At 42.5% G+C, this 8,963-nt stretch overlaps 1 pseudogene; it reads right to left on the reverse strand.

The window, feature by feature from the left end:
- Positions 1-6,449: 6,449 nt before the first annotated feature.
- Positions 6,450-7,887, reverse strand: LOC138174353 (aldo-keto reductase family 1 member B1 pseudogene; annotated as a pseudogene).
- Positions 7,888-8,963: the final 1,076 nt, after the last annotated feature.

Below are 8,963 nucleotides of genomic sequence, written 5' to 3' on the forward strand. Positions count from 1 at the left end.
GGATGTGTGTGTGTATGTGTGTGTGTGTGTGTGTGTGTGTGTGTGTGTGTGTGAATCATCTTGGCATATGTAAGCAAAGTTCTGAAGGAATAGAACAGAGGACAGATAACGTTTGTTTTTTTTTCTTCTGGAAGGCAGAACTGACTGGTACATGGGGAGAGGGGCAGAGGACCTCTAAGGATGGAGTGGAATGGGAACTGGGGATCAGATTGGGGTAGAATTCCAAGAGGAAGAAAAGTATGTATGGGGTACATAAGATGCCAAGTTAACCTAGCTTTCACTTTTGTCCTCTATATGCTGTTGCTGTCTTTTTATAACTTGTTCTCCTGGTTCTGCTCACTCTATTCTGCATCCGTTCATACCACCCAGGATTCTTGGAAATGACTTATTTTGTCATTTCTTACTGAACAATAATATTCTATTATTTATATACTACAATTGATTCAGTCATTCTCCAGTCATCAACAAGTCTATCTAAGGTGGCTTCTTAGATGCTAGGTCTTCTCTCTCCCCTATTTTAGTCTCACCCCATTCCTGCTTTTTTCCTGTTGAGTTTGATGTAGAAATACATTTCTACACCTGTTTGTGTATTTGTGTGTGTTCAACCCTGTTTAGTTCATTTCAGATTACAGATGCATCTGATGCCCACTCCCTCTACCCCATTTCCTCCATGTTTGTCTGTTTCCCTTATATACCTCAATTATGAGAAACAGTAAAGTTTATCCCCTTCTTTCTCCTTCTACATTAGTGCATTCTTCCCTTTGTCCTCTCTTCTTTTAAAACCACCAACATAGAAACAATCCACAACCAGGACCTCTGTTTTTCTTATTTAACTATATCATTACCCCTTGGAGATAGTATGATTCTGAAGGGATGCTCCTCTCCTACCTCTATTAGAATGTTCCCATTATATAATCATTCCAATGGCTCAAATAAATTTACCTTTCTAGGCTTTTCTGGATTGCTATGTTTGAATTTCAATTTTTTTTGGGGGGGGAAAGGGAGGGGGAAGGCAGGGCAATTGGGGTTAGGTGACTTGCCCAAGGTCACACAGCTAGTTAAGTCTCAAGTGTCTGAGGCTGGATTTGAACTCAGGCCCTCCTGACTCCAGGGCCAGTGCTCTAGTCACTGTGCCACCTAACTGCCCTGTATTTCAAAATTCTTCTTCAACTCTGGTCTTTTCATCAGAAATTCTTGCAGTTTCTCTATTTTGTGAAATATCAATTCCCCCCACTGTAGGATTTATACTAAAAATTTCAGGGAAGTTGTTTTTAGTTGTAAACCTATATATTTTTTATCAGTGGGGTTATTGCATTACAAGACCTCATGTTTTTAGAAAAGGCTACCAAGTCTTTTGTGATCCTGACTGGGGTTCCTTGGTACTAGAACTGCTTCTTTCTAGATTCTGGCAATATTTTTTCTTATACATGAGGGCTCTAGATTTTGGTCACAGAGAAATCCTGGAACTTTTAAGAGTTGAATTTATTTATTCTTTCTACCTTCACTTTACCCTCTGATTCTAATAGAGTTTTAAATAGATTTTTAATTTATGATTTTTAAAAATATATAACTTTTAAAAAATGATAGTTTTCAGGGAGTCCAATAATTTTTACATAATTTCTTCTTGAGTTGTTTTCTAGGTCAGTTGCTTTTTGTATAAAATAGTTTACATTTTCTTCTATTTTTGTCAGTTTTAAATTTTTTTCTAATATTTTTGCTGTTTATAGAATCTTTACTTTCTGTTTAGTCTATTCTAACTTTCAGGAATTCCATTTCCCAGGGAAGATTTAAAATTTTCTCTTCTAAGCTACTTATTCTTCTTATTTCCTCTAGAGCTTTTATTTAATTTTTCATCTCTTATTTCCATTTTTCTAGTTATTCATGAACTCCTTGTGGATAGTTTTTTCCCTTTGAGTCTCTACTTGCAGTTAGATTTGCAATAATTTTTTATATTTTTATATTTTCTTTTGTTTACTCATCTCTCCAGTTTTAATTCCCGAATTGAGACTTTGTACCACAGACAGACTCTGCTCCTTGCTGAGTGTTTGTTTGGAGGGCTCTGATTTGTTTTGCCCTGAGTTCTTGACCTTTATCTTCCAGTTTTTGTTCCCTTTATCTCCTCCCTTTCCCCTCCCCTACACTGATCTTTGAGGTTCAGAAAACTGAATCTTCAGGGCCCTTTCTGGTGTCTTGGGACAGTTTTTGGAACCTCTGACCCCATGGGACTGGACATTCCGACTCTGAATTCTTCAATACCTTACTGGTCGTGGCCTGGAGCCTTTCCTTGGGGCTTTGAAGGTTTCCATCATAAGGCTTTCTGATCACTCTGAGGTTTTTTCAAGGGTGTTCTGCACTTCAGGACACAGAGCCTTGTAGACTGCATGTGTCCCCTCTCTGATTGTGTTAGTACTTAACCTTACTAAAAGGGCCTCCTTACCAGCTGCCCATGAATTTCTGGTTAACTTTTTGTGCTATTCTGGGGTGGAAGATACAGTTCAGTATAGCTTCTAATTGTATATCTTGATCATTATTTGAAGTGCTATGAACTTAAGCATTTTGGTGGGGCGTATTTGTGAAAACTAGGTGGTCTGCTCCCAGTCAGGCATCCATTTTGGCAGGAAGTCTACAAATTTGTCTTCTAATCAAGACATTTGGGTTCTAGTCACAGTTCTGCTATTGGATAACCTTGGACAAATTACTATTTTTTCCCCTCCTGGGTTTCAGTTTCCTCATGTGTACAGTAAGTGGCAAGGTCTGGCTGATTTCAAACATCCCTTCCATCTTCAACATTTTATATTTTATAATTCTAAAATTCTATAGCACCTACTGTTTCTACTTCTCACTTCCATGTTCACGACCTCTGAAATTCCCTTATCTCATCAAAATCGATTATGGTCCCATCTCCCCCTCTGCCTTGGCACCGCACATTCTTCATTCTCATCATGACTTCCAGTCCCTTGAGCCCTTGGTTCTTTTGCAGGCCAATGATCTTACACCGGCTGCATCCTCCTCCCTTCCCGTCCTGACCCCTCAGAATGTGGGCTCCTCGACAGCAGGGGCTGTTCTTTGCTTCTTTTTCCATCACCAGTGCTTAACAGAGTGTTTGACACATAGTAAGTATTAAAAAAAATGTTTATTGATTGATCAATTGAAGCAGCTCAACTCTACACTGTCCTCTTGAGCCTCTGATTCCCTGATGCTATTGCCAATCTTCCCCACAAAGCCTCAGTCTTGAATTACTCCCTCCATATGCTACCTTCACTCTTACTTACATGCTGCTAAACGAAGTTAGAGAAAAATCATGAAACTTTGCTTCCCGGGGAAACAAATTTATATTACATAATCTCAATTGAGCCCTCATTGAAGCAAGGCAATCATTTTACACCTCCATAATTGCCTATCTCATTCACCACAGTGTTTATTCCAAGCCTTTTCATTCCTCCTCAAACTTCCTATAACATCTCCTTCCCCCTCCCTCTTAACTGAGAACTTTGCTTTATATTTAACTGGAAAAAAATGAGATCATTTGAAGAGAATTCTCTCCTCCTTTTCTTATCTCACATCACACAGACATCCTCTCCTTTACCCTGTCTCTTGTGAAGAGACGGTCCTTCTTGGCAAAGCAAATGTCTCTACATGCACAGGTGGTGCCATTCTTTCCCATATTCTCAAGTGAATTTTCCTCTTTATCATCCTCACTCTCACTTATTTTCATTCTTTCTTTGTCTACTGGAAGCCTCCCCCCTGTCTCCAAACATGCCCAAGTCTCCTTCATCCTTAAAACAAACAAACCAAAGTCCCTGAGTTGATCTACCTATCTCTGCTCTCTCTCCTCTCTTTTGTACCCACGTTCCTTGGGAAAGTCAACTGCCCTGAATGCTTTCATTTCCCTTTTCTTATCCTTTTGTTAACTCCCTTCAGTCTGGCTTCTGATCTCATCATTCAGCTGAAACTGCTTTCTCCAAACTTACTAATGATTTCTTAATTGCCAGATCTAATGACCCTTTTTTTTTTAAGTCCTCATCCTTCTTGACTGCTCTGCAGCATTTAACACTGCCAATCACCCTCTCTCTTTGATAATTTGGTCTATTTAGATTTCTGTGACACTACTCTCTCTGGGTTCTCCTCTTATCTGTCAGCCTGGCCCTTCTCTGTTTCCATTACTGAATCTTCATCCAGCTCACTACCTGCTAATTGTGGATAGACATGCCCCAGGGTTCTGTCCTAAGCCCTCTTCTCTTCTCTTTTCCCTCTGGACATCTTTTTGATTGGTGACCTTTTCACCTTCCATGAATTAAAAGATCTCTGTGTCCATGACTCTCACATCTACTCATCTAGCCCTGTTCCAACATTCGGACTCGCATCTCCAGTTGCCCATTAAACATCTCTAACTGGGTGACATCTTAGACTCCACATGTCCAGCACTGTATTCATTATCTTGTCCCCCACTCCCATCCCAAACTATCTACCTTTCCAAACATTCTTCTTGCTATTGAGGGCACCACTATCCCCTTAGTCGCCCAGGCTTGTAGCATAGGTATCATCCTTAGCTCCTTACTCCCTCTCACTCCCCCCTCCCCCACCTCCCCAGCCAATGTTGTCTAGTCCTGTCATTTCTACCTTTAGAGAGTATCTCTCCTATACACCCCCTTCTCTCTTCTGCCTCTGCCACTTGGTCCAGGCCCTTATCACTTCAAGTCTGTATTACTGCAATAGCCTGCTGTTGGGTCGCCTTGCCTCATCTCTCCAAACTCCCATCCATCCCCTCTCAGCTGTCAGATCTGTCTGATGATGATGGGTTCCTTGTCCTACTTCCCAGGTAAGCCTGGGATTCTGGCCTCCTAACTCCAGTCTTGTCGGCCCAGTTGGGCCTTGTGGCCCTGGCACATCCTGTAAATATTAGTCAGATGCTGGAGTCTATGCCATCATTAACGTTGCTTAGAATTCTCCTAGAAGTAACTGAAATCACATTGCCCTTTCTCAGAACTTCAAGGGCTCAGCCTAGAATCTCTTAGGGTAGACTCATGCCCAAATTACTTTAATCCTTGAAGTCCTGTATCCTTTACTCAGATCCTGTGGAAAATGGCTTTTCTGTCCTTCACACTGGCCCCCAGGAATCAGGATAGGATTTATCTGTTGTAATTGTTATTCTGTATTATTTTGGGGCCTAAAATAAACCTATTTTTCTCCAAAATGCCTTTCTCACCAGTCCCTACAGTCTGAAATCCCTTCACCCAGGGACCACATCATTGCATCCCATATTTAGAGATCCTGACTAAATTATAAGTTTTGCATGGGACAAGTAACATAGAGATGTACCTTCATAAACAGGTGTATATGACACTAATGAATCAAAACCTGAGTACAGGAAAGAAGGGAACGTAGAGACACATCTTCATAAACAGGCGTATGTGACCAATGAATCAAAGCCTGGGTACAGGAAAGAAGGGAGTAGAACCCTTTAGGATTGCTGGATTCCTGAGAGCCGAGGCGTGCAAGGCAAAAGAGGGTGGAGGTGGGGTGGGGGAACAAATGAAGGATGAGATTGGACAAACTTTTTTAACTTCACAAAGTTTGAGACCTGGAAACCTAGTCATATAGGTAAAAAAAAAAAAATGTTATAGGGCTTCAAATTTGGGAAGCACATATGGCGGGTATAAGCAGGTATAAGTATGTTACCAACAGTGACTTGCCCACACAAAATGATATGTTAAAACACCACAGAGGACATACTTATATGTGCAGAAAAAGAGCTGGGCTGGTCATATTGTAAGAGCAGCCCAAATGCTCCACTGGTACCTCTGAGATATGATTAGATGGGCTTTTGGCAGTTCCCAACATCGACTATTAAGTCCCCTGGACTTTCTGGCTGTCCCCCACATAGAGTAGGTACTCATATATCTAGGCGGATGCCTCAGAGGCCACCTAATACAACCCCCCTCTTTTACAAATGAGGCTCTTATAGGTTAAGTGACTTATCCAAGGTCATACAAGTAGTATGTGCCAAGGACGGGATATGAACCCAGGTTCCCTCACTCCAGAGCCAGTACCTCTGTATCATCACCTCTTTCCTCATTCCACCTCTTGGAATCCCTTTCCTTCAAAGTTCACCTCAAGCACCACTTTCTACCTGAAGCTTTTTGTGATTAACCTGGCTGCTAATGTCTCCCTACCCCACAAATTACCTTGTATATATTTTGTATATACTTGTACCACACACACACACACACACACACACACATATGCATGCATACATACACACAGACACACACATTGTATATAAGTATATATGTATATGCTTTTTCCTCCAATAGAATGGAAATTCTTTGGGGCGGAGCCAAGAGAGGAGTAAATCAATGGAAATTCCCGGAGGGCAGGGACTGTCCCATTTTTTATAATCATCTTCAGTACCTAATACAGTCACTGACACATATTAGATGCCTAATAAGTTCTTTTTTTTTTTTTGAAAGATTTTTTTTAATTTAAAGCAAGAAGGTAGGGTTTTATAACTTCAAGTAGATGAAATCTACTTGTTACTAAAAGAAAAGAAAACCATTTGCTGGAAGAAAAAATTCTTGCTCACAGGGCCCTTTGGGGGAGGGGGTAGTCATTCTGTATTCCTAGCTAAGTAGGGAGGAGGGTCTAGAAAACCAGGAGTTACTCAAGCTAAGATCTGAGAGCGATATTCAACGGCTGACCCAGCTCTTGGAAGCAGAGGCCAGGCTTGACCAACGGGATGCAGAAGAATGATTTGTTCTTGTCAGGATGAGTCAGCAGAGCTGGAAGCAGAGGTGACCTTCATCCAGACACTGGGCAACAACTAGACAGAACTTCAAAATGGGGTATTTAAGGGGTAATCTTTGTGAGAAGCAGCACTGGTTAAGGCGCAGACTCTCCAGTTGCGGTTAAAGCTAAGTATAGTCGACATCTCCTCATCAGTCAACTCAAAATCAAACACCTGAAAGTTCTCAGCAATCCGTGATGGGGTGATCGACTTAGGGATCACAACAACCTTTCTCTGGATGTGGAACCTGATCAGAACCTGTGCTGTGGTTTTTTGGTGCTTTGCTGCAATGGCCTCGATCCTGGCATCATTCAAGAGAGAGGGGTTCTCTGGCTTGGCCCATGGCCGATCTGGAGAACCAAGGGGACTGTAGGCTGTCACCACAATGCCCTTGGACCAGCAATATTCGATCAACTTCTCCTGGGTGAGATATGGATGGCACTCGATCTGGTTAACTGCCAGCTCATACTTCAGTCCCGGCTTGGCCAAGAGCTTCTCAATCTGGTCATGGTTGAAATTGGAGATTCCAATGGCTTTCACCAGTCCTGCATCCACCAACTCTTCCATACCCGTCCATGTATCCAAAAAGTCTGTGTTACTGGGAATCACATTGCCTTTGTCATCCAATGGGAAAAGATCCTGTCCAGCCTTAAATCCTGTAGGCCAATGAACAAGGTAGAGATCCAAGTAATCCAGCTTCAAGTCACTCAGAGTTTTTTGGCAGGCTGACTTGACCAAGCTTTTCTCATGGTATGTGCACCAAAGCTTGCTGACAATGAAGAGGTCTTCCCGTTTGACAACATTCGCCTTGATCTTGTCTTGGATGGCCTCACCTACTTCATTCTCATTCTGGTAGACGTGGGCACAGTCAATGTGGCGGTATCCAACATCGATCGCAGCCTTCACAGCATCAGCCACTTTGCCTGGAGGGGACTTCCAAGTGCCCAGGCCCACGATGGGCATCTTCACCTTGTTCCTCAGCACGAGGAAGGTAGCCATGATGATCTGGCCTTGCAGAAATGGGCCTCAACAACACACGCAAGCACTAGCACTACACCACAAGCAGACACCGCCTAATAAGTTCTTGATGATGACAATTAAAAGAACCAGAAGACGTTCGGTGCGTTGGTTCAATAGTCTGGAGGATTTATGGAGAGGAATAGATAAGCATTGCATAGGGTGAGAAGTCATTCACGCTCTCCGAAATGTGTGACGTGTCCCCAAATATCCATCATTAGTCTAGGATCTTCTGGAAAGGGTTTCATGTCTTGAGGAAATTCATCCTTTTCTAGGGAGTGTCCAGGTTCAGGAGTGATGTGCCATGAGACACGGAGGGACAAAGGGGATACCTGGCTGGCTGAAGGATGATGTGTAAAAACATCACAGAGGACATACATACATGTGCAGAAAAGGAGCTGGGCTGGTCACGTTGTAAGAAAAGCCCCAATGCTCCACTGGTACCTCTGAGATATGATTAGATGGGCTTTTGGCAGTTCCCAACATCAGCCAGATCACCTTTATGGGCCAGCTGAATATGAGTGTTAAGGGAATGTGGAGCAAAGAAATGATTACTATGGGATTAGGATAAAATAGGAAAAACTCCAAGGAGGGGAATTCTGAGCTGGGCTCCAAGCATTTTAGACTGTAGTCTTCCTCAGGGTATAGACAGTCTTTCTTGCCCCTTAGAATGCCAGCTCCCTTGTGAGTCCTTGATCAATGTGAATCACTTGAATTTATGGGCTGAATGGTCTCCGGGATAAGAATGGAAATCCTTCATTCTGAAAGCCCTGACTGTATTCTTGAACTCCTCAGTTATTTTTAGACTAGTTCCTCTCACGGGAGGAGGAAGGGTGACTGCGGAGGGAGGGGAGTGGAGGAGAAGAGGTTGAAGATGTCCAGATTTGAAATCTCATTGCCTTTCCCATCGCCTTCCTCCCTATTCTTATTGCTTCACAGCCTCCAAGGCTTTCCTATAAATAAGCCACCAGATGGCACCCACATCCAACCTCTTTGTGAACACTGGCCAGCCCCTTGATGTTGGCCAAATAAAGTAAAATATTGGAGCAGATTGTGACAGTGGGTATTCCCTGGCTCCAAACTTGGGCTCTGACTCCTGGGAAGGCAAATGTTTTATTGCCGGCAAGAGATAAGTTTTAGCTGAATGCATATTGTTATGGGT

Source organism: Petaurus breviceps, unplaced genomic scaffold (genome assembly GCF_028583685.1).
Source record: "Petaurus breviceps papuanus isolate PSGF00001 unplaced genomic scaffold, PetGlider_PUasm1.0 131, whole genome shotgun sequence".
NCBI lineage: Eukaryota > Metazoa > Chordata > Mammalia > Diprotodontia > Petauridae > Petaurus > Petaurus breviceps.